At 47.1% G+C, this 14,423-nt stretch overlaps 1 long non-coding RNA gene across 2 annotated transcripts in view; it reads right to left on the bottom strand.

The window, feature by feature from the left end:
* LOC130543249 (uncharacterized) overlaps nt 1-7,892 on the bottom strand; it is a 59,167-nt gene extending 51,275 nt beyond the window's left edge. Inside the window, exons 1-3 of one of the 2 annotated variants that reach the window (XR_008958454.1) lie at nt 7,388-7,892; nt 7,059-7,191; nt 2,103-2,240 (exon numbers count right to left, since the gene is read on the bottom strand). This is a non-coding gene — a long non-coding RNA (uncharacterized LOC130543249). The remainder of the gene's footprint in view (nt 1-2,102; nt 2,241-7,058; nt 7,192-7,387) is intronic. The other variant, XR_008958453.1, reaches the window with a different exon arrangement.
* Between the last annotated feature and the right edge of the window lie 6,531 nt (nt 7,893-14,423).

The raw sequence follows: 14,423 nt of genomic DNA, 5'->3' as shown, positions 1-14,423 counted from the left end.
CCGTAACCTAACCCGTACCGTAACCCTAACCCATACCCTAACCTTAACCCATATCCTAACCCTAACCTGCACCCTAAACCGTACCCTAACCCGTCCCTAAACTGTACCCTAACGCGTACCCTAACCTGTACGCTAACCCTAACCCGTACACTAAACCCAAACCCTAAACCCTAACCCGTACCCTAAACCCTAATCCGTACCCTAACCCATAACCCCTAACCTGTAACCCCTAAAGCCAACCCTAACCCATAACCTCACCTTACCCTAACCCTAACCCCTACCCTCACCTGAACACTAACCGTAACCCGTACACTAACCCTAACCCGTACCCTAATCCGTACCCTAACCCCGGGGATTGGGTACACCTGAGCCCCACCACGGGACTCAGCCTGCCACCCCTCAGGAAACCATGCCCCTTGGGGCGCCGCAGAGCATCCCGTGCAGGAGAACTAGTAGGGCCCCCCTGAGCCCCCAGTGATCCTCGGCGGCCCCCTACACCCCAACTCTGAGGCCCACGCTCATCCCACCCCGCGCCTTCCCTTCAGCCTGCCACCAAGCTCGTCGCAGAGCCGGCAGATCAGTCCTGCCCGGTTCCTGGGGCCTAGTCCTGACCCTAGGTCGGCTAGGGAGGGCCCCTCCCCCGGGGCCCGGTGCCACAGCCCTGGGGACTGGGGACACCTGAGCCCCACTGCAGGACAAAGCCTGCCACCCCGCAGGAAACCGTGCCCCTTGGGAGGCTGTAGAGCATTCAGGGTGGGAGAACCGGGAGGGCGCCCAGAGCCCCCGGAGAACTTCAGCGATCCCTAAGCCCCAACCTTGATGCCCATGCTCACCCCACCCCGTACCCTCACCTCAACCCGTGGCAGAGCTCGCCACATAGCGGGCAGATCTGGCCTGCGGGGTTCCTGGGCCCCAACCCTAACCCTAGTTCATCTGTGGAGGGGTCCCTCCCCAGGAGCCTGGAGCCGCAGCCGCGGGGATTCGGGACACCTGAGCCCCACCGCAGGACTCAGTCTGCCACCGTGCAGGAAACCGTGCCCCTTGGGAGGCCATAGAGCATTCAGGGCGGGAGAACCAGGAGGGCCCCCCTGAGCCCCCAGCGAACTTTGGCGGCCTCCCGAACCCCAACCCTGAGGCCCACGCTCACCCTCTCCACACCCTCACCTCAGCCTGTGTAGCTCACCATACAGCCAGCAGATCGGGCCTGCGGGGCTCCTGGGGCCTAACCCTAACCCTAGGTCAGCCGCGGGTTTGGCGGCCTCCCCAGGAGCCTTACACCGCAGCCCCGGGGAATTGGGATACCTGTGCCCCGCCTCAGGACTCAGCTTGCCAGTCCACAGGAAACCGTGCCCCTTGGGGCACTACAGAGCATACAGGGCATGAGAACTTGGGGAGGCCCCCAGAGCCCGTCCCCACCTTTGGCAACCCCCGTGCCCCAACCCTGAGGCCCATGCTCACCCTCCCCCATGGCCTCATCTCAGCCCTCCACAGAGCTCGCCACACAGCTTGCTAGATTGGCCCTGCCGGGCCCCTGGACCCTAACCCTTACCCTAGTTTGGCCACAGAGGGGCCCCTCCGCACGATCCTGGCGCCAACTCTGGGGGATTGGGGACACCCAAGCCCCACCGTAGGACTCAGCCTGCAGCCCACAGGAAACTGTACCGTTATGGGGCACAATAGAGCATTCAGGGCAAGAGAACTGGGACACCCCCTCAGAGCCCCTGCTGGTGAACCCCGACCTTTGTGAGCCCTTCCGGATCAAACCCCAAGGCTCACACTCACCCGCCCTTGTGCCCTCATCTCAGGCGGCCTGGGAGTTCTCTGAGCACTGGGCAGTTCGCACCTGCTGTCTCTTGAGGCCTAACCTAACCCTGGGTCTTCTGCTGAGGGTCCCCTCCCCGTTTGCCTGCCTCCAAGGTACCAGGCATTGGGCTCACCTCTGCACGACTAGAGGACTCAGCCTGCCCCACTGCAGGAAACTGTCCGTTTGGGGCTGCAGAAAGGATTCATAGCAGGAAAATCGGAGGGCCCCCCTCAGCCCATCCCAGGGAACCCCCACTTTCAGAGATCTCCCCGGATCCAATTAGTAGCTTCACACTGACCTTTAAACTTGCTCTCCATGGAGATCTTTGAAATTCTCCACACTTCCAACCGATGGCATCATCCAGCTTCAGTGCCTTACCCAGCTTTAGGTCTTGAGATGGATTAAAATGGGAAGTCATTTCACTGATGACGACGTACTGGTGACCAAAAGATACATGCATAAATGCTTCATATCACTTGGCTTCAGGGAAATGCAAATCTAAACCCCTATAGATGCCATATCACACGAGGCCGAATATCTAAAAATAAGAAGACATGAAACTATACATGTTGGAGAGGATGTGGAGAAACGGGAACCCTCTTACACCCCTGTGCGAATGCAGTCCGGTACAGCCACTCTGGAAAATGGTACGGAGTTTCCTCAAGACGTTATAAATAAAGCTACCCTATGGCCCAGCAATTGCACTACTGGGGATTTACCCCAAAGAGACAGAGGTAGTGAAGACGGGACACATGCACCCCAGTGTTCATAGCAGCAATATCCATAATAGACAAACTGTGGAAAGAGTGCAGATGACCATGGACAGATGAATGGATAAAGAAGATGTGGATCATATATATAATGGAATATTACTCAGCCATCACAAAGGATGAATACTTACCATCACACTGACCTGGGTGGAGCTGGAGGGTATTATGCTGAGTGGAATAAGCCAATGAAAGAAAGACAATGATCATATGCTTTCACTCCTATGTGGAATATCAGAAACAGGGAAGAAGACCATAGGGAGGGAAAATAGAAAGGGAAGTCATCAGAGGGAGAAAACCCATGATAGACTCTTAACTATCGCAACAAACTGATGATTGCTGGAGGAGAAGTTGGGGGAGGGTAAACTGGGTGAGTGGCATTAAGGAGGTCACACATACAATGAGCACTGGGTGTTCCACACGACTGGTAATTTATTGAAGACTACATCTGAAACTAATGATGTACTGTAAGTTGGCTAATGGAATTTAAATTAAAGAATAAAAGACCTCGAATAAACAATCCTAAACATTTGTATGGAACCACTAAAGATACTGAACAGCCAGTGCAATGTGGAAAAGAAAAACAAAGCTGGAGGACTCACAATTTCAGATTTCAGGTTATACTACAAAGCTGCAGTCATCCTAACAAGAGAGTACGGCACAAAAATAGACACAGCGACCAAAGGAACAGGATACAAGTTCAGACAGAAACCCACAATTATGTGGTCCATGAATCTTCCACAAGGCAAGCAATGATATCAAAAGGGAAAAGGACAGTCTCTACAACAAATGGTGTTGGGAAAACTAGACAGCTGCGCACAAAAGAATGAAATTAGACTGCTTTCTTACACAATACACACAAACACAAAACAGTTTCAAGACCTCAATATGAGACCTAAATCCACAAAAATTCTACAGGAGGGAAGACAGTAACTTCTTGACATGGACCATACCAACGTTTTTCTAGACTGTCTCCTGAGGCAAAGGAAATGAAAGCAAAAATAAACTATTGGGAATAGAGCAAAATAAAAAGTTTCCACACGGCAGAAGAACAATGAAAACATAAAAATAATAAGACAACCTACTCAAGGGAGAAGATGTTTGCAAAGATCATATGCAATAAAAGGATAGTGTCCAAAACATATAGAACTGATACTACTCCACCCCCAAAAAACAAATAATTCAGTTAAAAAATAGGCAGAAGACATGAACAGACATTTCTCCAAAGAAGAAATACAAATGGCCAACAGTCCAGTGAAAAGATGTTCACCATCACCCATCATCAGGAAAATGTAAATCCAAAGGACAATGAGGTATTACCTCACACCTGTCAGAATGGCTAACATCAAAAGCACAAGAAAGAGCAGGCGTTGGGAGGATGTGGATAAAGGGGAATCCTCTCGAACTGTGGGTGGGAATGCAAACTGTGGTGGCCACCGTGGAAAACAGTATGAAGGTTCCTCAAAAAATTAAATATAGAACTACCCTACGATCCAACAATCACACTACTGGTATTTGCCCAAAGACTATGAAAACAGCAACCTAAAAGGATACGTGCACCCCTATGTTTCTTGCACCATTATTTACAATATCACAATATGGAAGCAACCCAAGTGTCTGTAGAAAAATTGACAAATGAGATGATAGATGTGTGTATTCACACACACACACACACACACACACAATGGAGTATTACTAGGCTTGAAAACGAATGAAACCTTGCCATTTGCAGCCACATGGATGGAGCTAGAGTATTCTCCTAACTGAAATCAGTCAGTCAGAAAAAGACAAATCCCATATGATGTCACTCTTATAGGGAACTTAAAAAACAAAAAAAACTAAATAAATAAAAGAGAAAAAGGAGACACACCAAAATACAAACTCTTAACAAGAGAGAACAAACGGATGGTTACCAGAGAGGAGGAGGTGGATAGAGGGATGAGTGAAATAGATGAAGCGGATTAAGAGGACACTTTTCTGGATGACCACTGAGTAATATATAGAATTACTGAATCACTCTCTTGTACACCTGAAACGAATGTAACACTGTATGTTAGCTCTACTGGAATTAAAAGAAATTTTTTAAAAAGATTTTTCTTTCAGGAACCTCTTTGAAAAAGCTTTTCCTCTGCAATGTGCATAAGCCCTACTTGGGAGGATTCACTCTACAATAATTATTCATTCTATGCCTCGAATTCAGATTTCACTGAGTTCTTACTGTGGATCCCAGCCCACGGGAGCCATGGTCCTTTTCTGTCCAGGCTCAGCACCTATGCATTCGAGATTGGAAGTAGAGACACATGTCACTTCACAGTCCAGAAAGCTATTATTGTTTCTGTTTCAGTGTGAGAGAGTCACAGACTTTGGGACAGGTTTCAGAGCAGGTTTATTATGGATCCTGGATCTCTACTTCAATGTTCATTACCTGGATCCATTTGGCTAATAGGTTCCCTGTGGATGGGCTTGCTTCCAAGCACATACATGGAAGATGCAAAGGTGGGTGGGCTTGGTGCGGGACAGGAAGAAGACCAAAATCAGACAAGGGTCCGATCCCTCCCCTGATCCAGGAACTGCTACAGGAGAGGGTATGGGAGGTAGAATCCATGCGAAACTCCAAGGTCACCAGCTGAACACAGGAGGCATAGGTCGAGGGATCTGGAGATGCAGGGGTTGAAGGCTGCTCTGAGCTACCTCTGGGAGGAAGGGAGGGAAGGAATGGGGAGACACTGCCTGCCCCTGGCCTATGCCAGCTGCCCACCGCTCCGACACGCATCCGTCTACACAGCTGACACACAGCCTGGGCTCAGGATGGGCTGGCTCGGGTCCCTCAATCCTCAGTGGGACAGCTGGCCCCAGGGCTCAGAGACAGGCTGAGGGAGATGAGAGGGAAAGCTGCCCCACCCAGGTCATCCCCTCCTTGAGCAGACAGCCCTTCAGAACTGCTAAAAAAAAAAAAAAAAAAAAAAAAAACCCACTAACGGCGTTGAAAGACATGCCATGGATGAACTAAGGCATAGAGATATGTAAAATAACATTCACTTTTAAGTTCAGAGCTGTCATCTCAGGAAGTGGGGAGAGCTTCCCTGAAGAAGACTGAGGGGAGGGCAGGCCATGCTGAAAAGGGAGACATGGCTCTCCTGATTGGGGACCTGCAGCCCCCTTCCAGGGCAGGACATCATCCTCGCATCACACGAGATCCATGGAAGTGTTCCATCAAGGCCAGATGTTTGCCTCGAGAAGGCTACCCTGGCATCGGACTGCACAGGGCACCAGGGACGAGGGCCAGATGGAGGACGGACAATACCCCGGAGGCCATGGGGCAAGAGCAGAGGCACACGACCTTGAAGATGATGATGAAAAGCAGGAGGTGGCAGCATGGAGCCGGCCCGAAAGTGCCATGGGAGCACCGCCCACAGCTACACTGACTGGGGGCCTTCTGTGCCAGGTGTGGCTGACTTCAGTGGGCTCCAGACTAGTCCTGACCACAAGTCTAGGAAGTGTGCACCACCCCCGGCCTCCTCTCCCCTTGCAGCTGCTAGGAATCACGGTCACAGACCCTGGTCAGCTTTCGTGGAAACCAAGCAGTGGCTCCCCCGCATGCTGCACCTCTGGTGGTGGTCCAGTGCGACCCTCGTGCCTGGCCAGACACTGATGTCTACCTGTCTCCACACAAATCCACAGACAGGAGGGTGTCCCTGAATTCCACAGCACCTGATGAAACAGATCCACGGAACCCAACACCCAGTGGGTCACTCGGGACCTCACCTATGAGGTCATGGAGCTCACCATACCCTATTTCCGTCACTTCCCACAGAAAGCCTGGTTCTGATCCCCCACAATACCATACATCCTGGTTGCTGACCTGGGGTCATGCCATGAACCCACATGGCACCTTTCTTTTAGAGAAGCCTATGCCTACACCTCCTAGAAAATATTTCTAATGAAGTACAAGCCCATCAGGACTACGGTGTGAACGGTAGCACACAGCCTGCATGGTAGTAGTCAGTAATTCTAACAAGGGCTAACCCCACCCCCCGTCTCACAAAACCTTCCTCCGTCCCCACGGAACTCATGGTCTGCCCTCAGAAAACCCTCCAGGAAACAAACCTTTCATCTGAATGCTCTCTTCACCTTCTGCTACAAATCTTGTCCAACCACAATGATATGAAACTAGAAATCAGTCTCAAGAAAAAAATGGGACAGTCAAAAACAGGTGGAGATTGGGGGGCCTGGGTGGCTCAGTCATTAAGCATCTGCCTTCAGCTCAGGTCGTGATCCCAGGAGCCTGGGATCTAGCCCCGAATCAGGCTCCTTGCTCAGTGGGAAGCCCGCTTCTCCCTCTCCCACCCCCCTGCTTGCGTTCCCTCTCTCGCTGTCTCACTCTCTGCCAGATACTTAAATAATCTTAAAAAAATATGTGGAGATTTAACAACATGCTACTGAACAACCAACAGTCAAAGAAGAAATCAAAAAAAAATTAGAAGTACCTTGACACTGATGAAAAAGACAACCTACAAAAACTTATGGGATGCAGCAAAAGTAGCTCTACGGGGGGGACGTTCATAGAAATTCAAGTCTTCATCAATCCATGAGAATGCTCTCCAATAAACAACCTGATTTCTGTGGTAAAGAAGTAGAAAAAAAAAAACAGCAAACAAAGCCCCAAATTAGTAGAAATAAGGAAATAACAAAAAGGAACGCATAAATAAATCCAACAGAGACTAAAAAGACCAAAAAAAAAAAAACACACACAATGAAAATGAGAGCTGCCTTTTTTGGAAAGATAAACAAAACTGACAAGCTTAGCTAGACTCACCAAGAAAGACAGAGGACTCGAATGCAATCAGGAAAGAAAGATAATGGATTCCTGTCTCATATCAAAATCAAAAGAACTCTTCAACCTTGGACACAACAACTTCTTGCAAGCCACGTCTCTAAAGGCAAAGGAAATAAAAGCAAAAATGAACTATTGGCACTTCCTCAAGATAAAAAGTTTCTGCACGGCAAAGCAAACGATCAACAAAACAAAAAGGCAACCTATGGAATCGAAGAAGATATCTGCAAATGATATTACAGATAAAGGGCTGGTATCCAAGATCTATAAAGAACTCCTCAAACTCGACACCCAAAAAATGGGCAGAAGACACAAAGAGATACTTGTGCAGAGAAGACATACAAATGGCCAACAGACACATGAAAAAATGCTCCACATCACTTGCCATCAGGCAAATACAAATCCAAACTACAATGAGATACCACCTTACACCAGTTAGAATGGTTAAAATTAACAAGGCAGGGGGCACAGCGGTTAAGCGTCTGCCTTCGGCTCAGGGCGTGATCCCGGCATTATGGGATGGAGCCCCACATCAGGCTCCTCCGCTATGAGCCTGCTTCTTCCTCTCCCACTCCCCCTGCTTGTGTTCCCTCTCTCGCTGGCTGTCTCTATCTCTGTGGAATAAATAAATAAAATCTTGAGAAGAAATTAACAAGACAGGAAATAAAAAAAAGTCAGAGAGGATGTGGAGAAAGGGGAGCCCTCTAACACTACTCGTGAGAATTCAAGCTGGTACAGCCACTTTTGAAAACAATATGGAGATTCCTCAAGACGTTGAACACAGAGCTATCCTACGACCCACCAATTGCCCTACTGGGTATTTACCCCATAGACACAGAGTAATGAAAAGAAGGGGCACCTGCATCCCAATGTTCATAGCAGCAATGTCCCTAATAGCCAAACTGTGGAAGGAGCCAAGATGTCCTTCAGCAGATGAATGGACAAAGAAGATGTGGTTCATCTATACAATGGAATATTACTCAGTCATCAGAAAGGATGAATACCCACCATTTGCACCAACGTGGATGGACCAGGAGGGGATTATGCTAAGTGAAATTAAGTCAAGCAGAGAAAGACAATTATCATATCGTTTCACTCCTATGTGGAATGGAAGGAATAGCATGGAGGACATTAGGAGAAGGAAGGGAAAAGTGAAGGTGGGGAATGAGAGGGGGAGATGAACCATGAGAGACCATTGACACTGGGAAACAAACTGAAGGTTGCAGAAAGGGAGGGGTAGGGGAATGGGTTATCCTGGTGATGGGTATTAAGGAGGGCACGTGCCATAATGAGCACTAGGTGTTATATGCAAACAATGAATCCTGGAACACTACATCAAAAACAAATGAAGTACTGTAGGGTGACTAACATCATTTTAAAAAAAGAGAAAGATATGAAATCCATACAGGAAAACGGTCACTATTTGCAAATGACATGAAATCCCAAAAGATTCCACAAAAAAAAAAAAAAAACTGTTAGAATAAGCAAATTCAAGAAAGCTGCAGGATATAAAGTCAATATACAGAGACCTGTTGTCTTTATTTTTTTTCAGATTTTATTTATTTATTTGACAGGAAGAGAAAAAGCACGAGCCGGGGGAGTGTCAGAAAGACGGAGAAGCAGACCCTCGCTAAGCGGGGAGCCCAACACGGGGCTCGATCCCAGAACTCTGGGATCATGACCTGAGCAGAAGGCAGACGCTTCACCTATGGAGCCACCCAGATGACCCAACTTCTTGCATTTCTGTATACTGATGACACACTTTCGCAAAGAGAAATTAAAAAAGCAATGCCATTTACAATTGCATCAAAAAAAAAAATCTAGGAATAAAAGTAACCAACAATGAGAAAGACATAGTACACTCAACACATGGCAGAAAAGAAATGAAAAACATGTGTGTCGAGGGGGGCAGAATGTATGGGTCAAAGATTTGGAAGGCAACACAAACAAATGGAGGCATACGCCATGCTCCTTAACTGGAAGAGTTAATTATGTGAACATGTCCATCGTACCCAAAGCAATCGACAGATGTGATGAAATCCCCATCTGAATTCCAGTGGCATTATTCGAGGAAATAGAAAACAGTCCTCAAACTTGTATGGAATCACAAAAGACCCCAAATACCCAAAGCAACCTGGAGAAAGAAAGGTGCAGTCAACACACTCCTGGATTTCAAGCTAGATTACAAAGCTGTTGTCATCAAAACAGGATGGTACTGGCAGAAACGCAGACACCAGGTCAGTGGAACAGAACAGAAAGCTCAGAAACTTACCCACACGTAGATGACCCTAACTTACGACACAGCAGCAGAAGATATGCCATGAGGGAAGGACTGTCTCTTCAGTGAGCGGTAACAGGCAAACTGGACACTAAATGCAGAAGAATATAACTGGGTCACTTTCTTACACCACACACAAAATTTTTAATGGATGAATGATTTGAACATAAGACCCGAATCCATAAACCTCCAAGAAGACACAGGTACTAAGTCTCTCGACATTGGTTTTGGCAAAGAGTCTTCAGATCGGACACCAAATGCAAAGGCAACAAAAGCAAAAATAAACAAGTGGAACAACATCAAACTGAAATCTTCCACACGGCAAAAGAAACCATCAAAAACTTAAAAGGCCACTGACCCAATAAGAAAAAAATATCTGCGAATCATATGTGTGAGAAGAGGCTAATATCCAAAATGCACACAACACTCATACAAATCAAAACAAAACAAACTGTATAAAAAATGGGGTGAATATGTGAATAGATACTGTCCAAAGATGGCACACAGGTGCCAACAGACAGAAAAAGTTGTTCGACATCACTAATCATCGTCAGGGAAGCATCAGTCAAACCCACAATCGGCTATCCCCTCACAACTGTTGGAACAGCAATTGTCCCAGAGACAGACACCAGGTGGGGTCAAGGGTGTGCAGACGAGGAGACACTGTGCGCTGTTGGTGGGAATGGAAATTGGTGCAGCCACTGTGACAAACGGTATGGAGGTTCCTGAAAAAATAAATACAACTACCACATGACCCAGTAATGGCTCTACTGAGTATTGATTTGGAGAACACAAAAATACTGCCTCAAAAAGACAGATGCACTCCCGCGTTCACTGCAGCATTATTCACAATAACCAGACATGGAAACACAGACCTTGGGGGCCTTATGCCAAGTAACTCAGACACAGAAAGACAAATACCAGATGCTCTCATGTACATTCCACGTGGAATAAACAAATACTGAACGCACAGATACTGAGAGCAGATTGGTAGGTGCCAGATTCGGGGATGGGGTGGTAGAAACGGGTGAAGGTGGTCCAAGTCTCAATGTTTGAGTGAGAAAATCCGACAGTCATGAAATGTTCTGTCCAGCATGGAGACTAAAACTAACCCCGCAGCATGGGGTATAGGTTTCCCTGCTCTTTGAAAGTACAGGGCTTCTGAGAAACCTTGCACAGCAGAAATGGTGTGAAGAAGGAATGACCATTCATTTACACGGAAAAATTGGACAGTGTGCTCAGACTCCAAGATTCCTTCTCTTTGGCTTTTCTTAGGCCTCAGGACACAAGTTTCTAACGGAGGCCCAGCATAAATGAAGATAAAGCACAGCAGAGGCTCACAGACACAATTCAAAGTGCTGGTGGCTGGATGCGGAGAGCGGTTCCCAGCGGAAGGAGCTGGTTGGGGTGCACGCCGCCTCTGTCGTGCTTCTCCCCAAAACAGATGCTGAACGCGATTCTCACTGTTCACCTTTTTTCATAAGAGGGAAATCCTCTTTAGGTCTCTTCCTCTCACTGAAGCTGGGTAATAACGTAGTTCTTTCAAGAAAGCCAAGTGTCTTACTGTGAACGTTTAAAAGCTGGGGGATACTTGTACTTGAGCATTGCTGAGGGAGGAGATGTGAAAGGTTCTCCCAGACACAAACCTCAGCAGATCCACCGGGAAAGGCACCTTCCTCAGCATGCGGAACACGGACTACCTCCTTACCCCAGAAACCCTCTCCTTCCCCTCGATCAGGACAACCCACAACAGCTGGGAGTTACCCCAATTCCTCCGTTCTCCTGCTCCTAATATCTAACTCATCAGCAAATCCTGTGAGCTCCATCTTCAAAATGGACCCAGAATAGGTCTAACCACTCCATCCAAGGCCACCTGTCTGGTCCACAGTGCCTGAGTTCCTGGAAAAGCTTCGTCATTGACCTGCCTTGCCATCTTCAACCCTCTGTCATCTGCTCTCAACGCTGTAGCCACGATGGCCTAGTGAAACAGGGTCTCATGGGGTTATAGCCCTGGAATGGCTTTCTGTCGCCCTCTGTCACCTCCCTGAGGTCATGTCCTAAGCTGTCCCCTGTGGCCACAGGGCCTTCTTGCTGCTCCTGGACATATCTGGAATTCTCCTGCCCCAGAGCCTTTGCACATGCTTTCCCTTCTGTTTAGAATGCTCTTGATGTGTTCTCACTCGCCTTCTGAGAAGTCTGAATTGGAGTGACAGGGACAGAAGGTGAGGCTGTGTGTGTTGGGTGAGGCTGGTGGCCCAGAAAAAGGTTTTCTGCCAGCTCTCCACCTGTGCCTCACTTGTCCTCAGCCAGGAACTTGCACACAGCCCTCACCTGTCACAACGCTCACACAGGAGACCCACAGCCACCCCTGGAGCCCACCCTGCCCACACCCTGCCGCAGAATGCATTCAGCTCTCCTCTGGGACCCCTGTCAGCTTTACCCAGACCTGGAACTCCCCCGTCTCCTGCAAAGCTCCCGGATTCCCCCTCTTCTTGCAAAATCACACTGGCGCAAGGCTTTCATGAGAAAGCTATAATGCTAACTAATGAAAGGTTCACACCTACTTTCCCCTTCTGTTGCCTTTCTCTCCTTCTGTCCTACCTGTGCAAACTGTAACATATCAGTGGAACATGAACATGCTCTGAGATCTGAATCTTTCATTGCAGCTTTCTGAGGACTCCTTATGTGATAAGAAACTAGTGTATCTTACAACAGGGTGTTTTACAACTATCATCTATAGAACAGTACAGCCCAAATCACTACAATTTTACCTCACTCGTCATGAAGCAGAACACTTTTTCCTTTCTTCTTTTACTTAAATTCCAGTTAGTTCACATGCCATGGAATATTCGCTTCAGGGGTAGGATTTAGTGATTCCTCACCTGCATACAGTACCCAGTGCTCATCACAAGCGCCCTCCTTAATACCCCTCACCCATTTAACTCTTCCCCCCACGCCCCTGTCCTGCAGCAGCACTCAGTTTGTTCTCCAAGGTTGAGTCTATTTCCTTGTTTGCCTTTCTCATCACCCCTCAACTCTGTTCATCTGTTTTCTTTCTGAAATTCCACAAGCGTGAGAGCATAGGATATTTGTCTTTCCTCACTAATTTTGCTTAGCTTAATACACTCTAGATCCATCCACATCCTTGCAAATGGTAAGATTTCATTCTTTTTGAAGCTGGGTCATATTCCCATATATATATATATATATACACACACATATATATATATACACATATATATATATATATATACATATACACATATATATATATATATATATACATATATATACATATACATATATATATATACACATATACATATATACATATACATACGTATCCCACATCTGCTTTATCCATTCATCAGTGCATGGACTTTGGGATTCTCTCCATAGTTTGGCTACTGTGGACATTGTTGCTATAAACATCATGGTGCATGTACCCCCTTCGAATGTGCATTTTTGTATCTTTTGGGTAAGCACCTAGGAGAGCAATTGCTGGATCATGTGGTTGTTCAATGTTTAACTTTTTGAGGAACCCCCACACTGTTTCCCAGACTGTCTGCACCACTCTGCATTCCCACCAACAGGATGGGAGGGTTCCCCTTTAAGCAGAACATTATCTGCTGGCAATTTCATAAGAGGAAACAAAACCTCTGCGAGATGCACCCAGGGTCAGGCAAGCAGTTGCAGAATTCACCCCAAGGCTCCTGACGCCAAGCCCCTTGAAGCCACCAGCATGCCACTATCCAAAAGAATTCCCAGACTCTCCTTCTGACTCCACCACCAAAGAAACTACAGACAGAATATGGCACCTCAAAATATCGAGATAATAGTAAAACTAGAAAGTCAAGCTCAACTTTTAAACAGGAACAGGCCCATTTGGATAATTTTGAATTTTCCCTCCACCCTAATTTTAACTCTTCTGATGAATAAACTAATCAATGATGAAACATCACCTTTGTCAAATGACATCATCCAAGTCTGTATCAGATGAAAAAAAGCCATCTAACTCTAGATGCTGGCCACTCAACCATATCTTAGGCCCAACTGAATAAACATTGTTAGATGAAGGAACAAATTAGATGTTACAAACAGGCACAGAGTGAATCTCACCTTCCCTTTCTAATAAAAGAGGGTTCCTAGGAAACAGATAGTCAAAATACATTTGTAAGCAATAAATGGACAGAGAAATTGTGATCCCCTGCAAAGTTCTACCTGCAGGGAAACTAAGTAATTCTTGCACCAAACCCAGAATGCTGACAGCTACTTCAATTTTACTTTGTGGCTCAACTAGAGAAAAGAGAAAAGCCCAGGAGGTTTTGGGATAATGAGAGGTTTTACCTCCAGTCCTGACATAGATAGGACATTATGCCAAAATAGCTGTGTTTTCTCTGAACACTGGCGTCCTGTGACAAGCTGCCTCCCTGACTCAGATGCTGACGTTCAAAACCTCGGGTCTCATGGAGCCAGAGCAGAGAAGTGCTGTCAGCTGGGGAGAAGAAGGCACCTCTGACCTAAAGCCTGCACACCTGCTTCGGTTTCTGGACGAAGGGGCAACACATACTTGTTGTTTAGCAGTAATTATCTTCATTCTCAATAGACCAATGACCTTGCCTTTTCTGGAAAGCAGACTTACTCTTCTAAAGAAACCCTCAATTCGTCTATTCCCAATGCAACTAGAGTGGGGTCTGGTTTACGCCCGCCTCCAGGCCCCCACCTGGAGGATTTTCCTGC

The sequence above is a fragment of the Ursus arctos genome, unplaced genomic scaffold (genome assembly GCF_023065955.2).
Source record: "Ursus arctos isolate Adak ecotype North America unplaced genomic scaffold, UrsArc2.0 scaffold_9, whole genome shotgun sequence".
NCBI classification, from domain to species: domain Eukaryota; kingdom Metazoa; phylum Chordata; class Mammalia; order Carnivora; family Ursidae; genus Ursus; species Ursus arctos.
Note: the sequence above shows the minus strand (reverse complement) of the source record. Positions and strands in the feature narration are given on the sequence as shown.